Source organism: Arachis hypogaea, chromosome 11 (assembly GCF_003086295.3).
Source record: "Arachis hypogaea cultivar Tifrunner chromosome 11, arahy.Tifrunner.gnm2.J5K5, whole genome shotgun sequence".
Lineage (NCBI taxonomy): Eukaryota > Viridiplantae > Streptophyta > Magnoliopsida > Fabales > Fabaceae > Arachis > Arachis hypogaea.
In genome coordinates, this window is record NC_092046.1 from 138,185,625 (window position 1) to 138,192,886 (window position 7,262).

Consider the following 7,262-nt stretch of genomic DNA (forward strand, 5'->3'; position numbering starts at 1 on the left):
TTTGGAATTTTAAATTTCTTTTATTAATATTATTATAATATATATTGGCACAGTATTTTAGAAGACATTATATTAATAGATTTTTAATGCATATTGATAAAATTATTAAGCAATTAATATATTATTCTTGTAAAACTATAAAAAATATTTATATTTAAATTATAAATACTTATTAATAAATTTTTATAGAACTCGTTAATACTTTTATTATACTTTTAACATACACAATATTTTTTTTTTTTTATATCATATTTTTTTTATACTATAAATTATTAATAAGTACAATAAACATATTAGTAAGTATTATAAAAATTTATTGAATAATTATTTTATTATATTCATTAATATTTTTTATAGTAACATTTAAATATGGTATGAAAAAAGGAGTGAAAATAAATATAGTGTAAAATAGAGGAATAAAAAATAGTCTAACAAATTACCAAAATTTTGAATGATCTGTGTCCTAACAAAAGAAAATGGATTCATGTAATTAAAGATGTTTTTATTTGTTTTGAAATTAAAAAATTACTTTAATTCATTTAAATATTTTTTTCATATATTAGTCTTTTATAATTAAATTTAAATTTTGAATTTCTATATTAGTAAATAAAATTAATTATAAAAATTACAAATTTGAATCTAAAAAATTATTTTTAAAAGAGACATCTTGAAATGAATATTAATTTTAGTAGATGGGTGTTTGACAATATTCCCAAAAGGGAAAAATGAAAAATTATTATTCTACGTTCTAAAATGAAATTTATTTTTATTTTAAAATTTTAATACGTTATAGTTTATATATCTAAATGTATAACCTCATATTTCTAAGAAATTTTCTCAAAATAATGTTAATAAAATGTTTATACATATAGATATCTAGAAATAATTGATACATAGAAAAAAATATTGTTTAAATTTAAACAATAGCTTATGTTGTGACATGGATAGATAGAATGATGGATGTCCATTCATGAGAACTGAGAAACACATTTTTCCTATGTTGAAGGAAATAAATTCTTAGAATGAAGAAGTTTGAAACGTAAACTTTATGTGCCTATAAATACATGTACTGAGGCAAAGGAATATACACAGAAATAATAAAACACTATTTTCTCTCTTGAGTCACTACTAATAGTTTTCTCTCTCTTTCTTTTATTACTGCATATAAATAAGAATAATTTTATTGAGCTAATTATATTAATACTAGAGTCTTCTATTTACACATCTCTATTTTATATGTAGTATATCTTTTATTTATTTTACAACACGTTATCAGCATGAGACTCTGATCAAAATTTAGGAAGACTCAGGTAACAAATTTTCATTATGTCGAAGCTCTCTCATCTTGAATTCAATGCTCTTGATATTTCTGGAAACCATTATTTATCATGGATATTAGATGCTGAAATCCATCTTGATTCAATGGATCTTGGAGATACCATTAAGGCTGAAAATAATGCATTCCAGAAGAATAAAGCCAAGGCCATAATTTTTCTTCGTCGTCATCTTGACGAAGGATTGAAAAATGAATATCTCACATTAAAAGATCTACAGATCTTTGGAAAAGACCTTGAAGAAAGGTATAATCATAAAAAAACGGTGATACTTCCTCAAGCCCGATATGAATGGACGTACTTGCGTCTACAGGATTTTAAATCCATAAATGAATATAATTTTGCAATGTTTCGAATCACCTCACGAATGAAATTATGTGGGGAAAAGATAACTGATCATGATATGTTGGAGAAAACTTTCTCAACCTTCCATGCCTCGAATGTGCTCCTGCAGCAGCAGTATCGAGAAAAAGGATTTAAAAAATATTCCAAGTTAATTTCTTGCCTTCTTGTTGTTGAACGCAACAATGAGTTGCTCTTGAAAAATCATGAAGCGCGCCCAGCTGGCGCCGCCCCATTTCCTGAAATAAATGCGGCAAATTACCCCAGAAGAGGTAAATGGCAATCTTTTAATAACAAGAAAAATTATGGAAGGAAAAGGAATTATGTTCAAAAGAGAGGATCTCACCAGAAGTGGGATAAAGAAAGAAATATTGGGCAAAATAAATCAACAGATGATAAGTGTTTCCGTTGTGGTGGAAAGGGTCATTGGTCACATACCTGTCGTACCCCAAGGCACCTAGTCGATCTTTACCAGGCATCTTTGAAAAAGGATGACAAAGGAAAGGAAACAAATTTTGTTTCAAATGATGCTAAAAATTCCACCACTCATTATGATGTATCTGATTTCTTTGAAGATCCTGAAGGAAATATTGGTCATTTGATCAATGATGGAATAGTTTAATATGTGAGATTGTTAAGTATCCATGCAAATAAATAATGTAAAGAACTTATTGTTAAGTTTTATTTTCTGTGTATTTAAGTTTCAAATGTGATGTATATAAATAATGAAATATTAATGTTTATATTTTTGAAATCATTAAATGTGTCATGTTTAAAAAACAAAGTTTTAGTATATGACATTATTTTTATGTACTGTATTTCTTACAAAAAATAATTTCGATCAAGTATTCAATTTAACTGTGCATACTACTCATTTTATGATTATTTGTCTTTGAAGAAAATGGCAAGGATATATAATGAAGATGTGGTATGCCTTGCGGATAGTGCAAGTTCGCACACTATTCTCAAAAGTGATATATATTTTACCCATCTGGTACCAAAAGAAGAATGTGTTAATACTATTATTGGCTCAGACAATGTGATAGAAGGCTCTGGAAGAGCTATAATTTTGTTTCCTGGAGGAACAAAATTTATAATAAACAATGCACTATTATCTACCAAGTCTCTGAGTGTAACACCCTACCATACGGAGTCTTATGCTTAAGTCATAATTCAGAGATGGCAAGGTATTACGACCTCTAAAATAAAAAAATTTAGTACGAATAGTAGTATGAATGATGCTTATAACTAGGAGCCTTTGAAGAAAAAGGGGTAAACAAAAATCGTAACTCGAAAAGGCAACACTCCGATCGATAACGTAGCGAACAAGAATAACCAAAGCGAGATATAATATAACGAAAGGGTGTCAAAAACGGGAATATCAAAACTCAAAATTCGGTTGCGAAGATAACCGGTCCGAGCATAGCAATATATACATATAATAAAATAAGAAAAACCCCAAAGGGACATAAAAACAGAGAACCTATTCTCCAAAATCTCCTATAAGAGGAGTCATTACAGTTTGTATTATGTAATGGAGATAAAAGTATCTAAGCAAAACATATAAACCAAGACAGAGTCCCAAGAACAAAGGATCTTCGCTAATCCAGAAGTCTCCAGCATGCCTCAACGAGAAGCCTCGCGTCCTGCATTTGAAAACCATAAAATCCGCATGGGTGAGAACCAGAGGTCCCCAGCATGGTAACAGCTTCCACATATATAATACATAATAATAGAGGAAAGCCGAAGGCAATCCTAGAACTTCCTCCAAATAATATCAAAGCTTATAAGCAAGCTAAACCGTAAGTGACAACTGACTAAAGATCCTTCAGTCTAACTAATACTTTCCTTTCCAATTCCTTCAGACCTCTCAACCACCAGCAGGAGTAATATATAGCAAACATAGTTATATCAGACAAAAGATTTACAATTAGGAACAGATAAGGCATTTAGACAGTTAGCAAGTAATATATAGTCAAATAGGCAATCTCAAATAATTCATATAGTATGCATATGATGAATGCCTGTCCCTAGTGGCTGATGATATCATCTGTCGGTTATAGAGCCAACCCGACAAGTCTTGGTAGCTAACCATTGGACTGTCCCTCTATCGTGTCTCCCTAACTCGAGTTATACTCAATATAAATTTGATCATAATCATGATCCATATCCATCACCCTCATTGGTGAATATTTATGGGGGTGAGCTCCTCTGGGGCTTTCACAGTGCCCGGCACCCTGACGACATAGGGTCAAAAGAGTTCGAGTCTCAACCTGGAGCACGTGGTGGCTAGCCACTGCTTCCTCCAGGGAAACCCTCATCTCCGATAGTGGAAGTGCAAACATTCACATTCATTCACAGATATATGCATTTATACTTAGCCAAATCATGGCTCCGCGTAACACGGCAATAATCCAGCCATCCGACTCACGGTTAAATCCATAACCAGCCAATTCATTAACAATTAGGCCCTTCGGCCCAGGCATAACAAGCACTTCCACGCCATCCTCTGCATCTCACATAATCATCTTGATCCTCATTGATCATTCATTTTTTCTTGCTTCACTCGCAAGTACCACATTCACTAGCTTCTGTCTCATTGCTAGGCATATCATAATGATTTAAGACATAAATGGTGAGATCGGAGGCTTAGAAGTATGAAATTTGGCTTTTAAAACTCAAAAATCAACTTTGGGATGAAAATAGGGCCACGCGTACGCGCACTCCACGCGCACGCGTGGATGGCCACAAACCTCATCGACGCGCGGCACGCGCGGGTTGAAAAATAGCCAAACGGCGCGCAAGCGTCAGCCACGCGTACGCGTGGTGCTCTTGCGCCCCAGGCACAAAACTGGCACAACTCTGGCACAACTCTCTGGAAAATGGCTGGGCACTTGGTGCAGCGCATCGGCGCGCTCGCGCACACCACGCGCACGCGTAGATGGTGCTTTCTCGAAGAACGGCGCGTACGCGCCAAGTGCGCCTACGCGCGGGGGTCATTCTGCTAAAAATTTTCTAAGTTAAAAGCTGCAGAATTCACAGATTCAACCCCCAATCTTCCGATGGACATAACTTTCTCGTTTTAAATCGCTTTTCGCCCGTTCTCGAACGGCATGGACATCCGGATCCATTTCATTTCTAAATAAGTTTGGTACAAAACGGGGAAATGTAGTCCAAGTTATGTCCTGTCAAAACATGCCCAAAAACATATTTTCATAAAAACCACAAGGTGCCATTTTCAAAACAAACCATTTTCAACTCTTTTCAAAATCAACCCAAAACATGCCAATTTCAACCCTTTTTGAAATCAATCAAAATGTACCAAAATCAACATCAAGCCATCCTCAACTCACACATTGACACTTTACCAAAATTCCAAAACCACCATCCAACCATTTTAACACTTCTCAATCAAGTGGCTAAAGGACAAACACAATATCATGTCATACATCCTTCCTTCATCCCAATTTCCAATAATACTATTTCCAATCAACCATCATTATACATAATCATCATCATACTCACCATCAACATGGTACCACTCACAATTCAACCTTAATCAATTATCAAGCATATATCACAACATGCATATTTCTCATACATCATACCATCAATGCATTAATAATCATCATCACATATATGACCACATCATATATCTCAACCATTCGACAATATCAACAATTCAATGCCTATCTTAGGGCCATCTAGCCTAAGTATTTCCTACCACATTACATATTAGATACGAGAAACCGAGACCATACCTTAGCCGATTTCCCAAACTCAACCGGAGCACTTCCAAATTACTTGTCCACAAGTCCTCTAGGTCTCAACACCTCCAAGAACTGATTTTATCACACAAAACCCTCTTCCAAGCTTTCCAAAATCACCAATCAAGCTCTAATTTTCACGTATACACAACCTAAGCCACAATCATCATACCCATACACAACATCTCAATACCAAAACATCATAGAACAACAAATTACACTAGGGTTGAGAATCTTACCATACCCAAGGTCCAAGGAGACAAGATTAACCTTCTCCTTCAAGAGAGTTAGGTCCTATAACATCAAAGAGCCCAAAATCTCAACATTTTGCTCATGAAACTCGAAAGTAAAGGTTGGAATTTCAAAGAGCAAAACATGGCTTACCTCAAGATTGGTTGTATAGGTTTTGTAGAGCTCTCCGCGGTGAACGTGTGGCCGTAAATGGTGCGGCAATCGGAGCTCTAGATCAAAAGTTATGGTAGTTTGAAGATCAAGTGAGATATAGAAGTTTGAGAGAGTGTTCTTCCCCTCCCTTACTCCATTTCAGCATGTTTGAGTGATAAGTGAGGAGAGAGAGTGCTGAAAACTAGGGTTTTGGTTTAGTTTAGTTGGGTCAAGGGCCCACTTTGGGTCCGGTTGGTCCGGTTTGGCTCGTTCGATCCAATCTTGGTCTGATTTCTATAAAATTGGTACCGAAATTCTCGTCTCAATCTCCTCTATCACATTTAGCCATAAAAATCACGTTTTTGGCTTTCTAGAATTAAATTCTCATTTATGGGTTAATTAGTCGTTAATTAACCGGGTCTTACACTGAGGAACTTGTTAAGTTTCAAAGATATTCACCGAAATGGATATCATATTGAGACTATGAATGAGGGAAGTCATGAGTATTTATGTATCACAACTCATGATTTAAATAAAAAAGTTATACTAGAAAAGTTACCCTCACTTTTATCTGGGTTATATTATACCAAGATTAGTGCAATTGAATCACATGCCACTGTAAACCAGAAGTTTGCTAGCCCAAATGAATTATAACTTGGCAGACCGATTGGTCATCCGGACAACTATGATGCAGAGAATTATGAAAACTCCATGGTCATTCACTAAAACCAGAAGATTCTAAATCTATGAATTTTGTGTGCTGCATGTTCTAGGAAAAGTTAATTTAAGCCATCACCAGTAAAATTAGATTTAGTCCCTAAATTCCAGAAAGGATTCAATGATATATGTGACTATTCATCCACCATGTGATCTTTAGATATTTATAGTCTGATAGACGATCTTGAGATGGTCACATGTTCTATTCTTCCGCAACTGGCGTTTGCGAGATTATGGCCTCAAATTATTCGATCAAAAGCACAATTTTCCAGAAAATCCAATCAAAGCAATTCGTCTTGACTAATGCTGTCGTGAATTTACTTCCCAAGCCTTTGATGCTTATTGGTATGGCTAATGAAATAAGTGTTGAACATCCAGTAGCTTATGTTCACACAACAAAATGGGTTAGCAGAATCACTTATTAAACGCCTTCCAATTAATTGCTAGACTGACGTTGGGGTTTTTGCCAGTAAAGAAGTTCATAAAAACAGTCGCGTATGTAGATATAGTCTCTTAAACCGACAGAAATCCCTTCGTACAAACTTTTAGGTATGTCACAAGATTAACAAACCCCTAATAAATGATAAAACCGAGTAATTCAAACCTTTGGGTCGTCTTCTCAAGAACTGCCAGGGAAGTATTCTATTATGGCATAGAGATTGTAATGGGGTAGAAGATGAGAAGCAGTGTTAAATGACAAATAAAGTAAATGAAGATA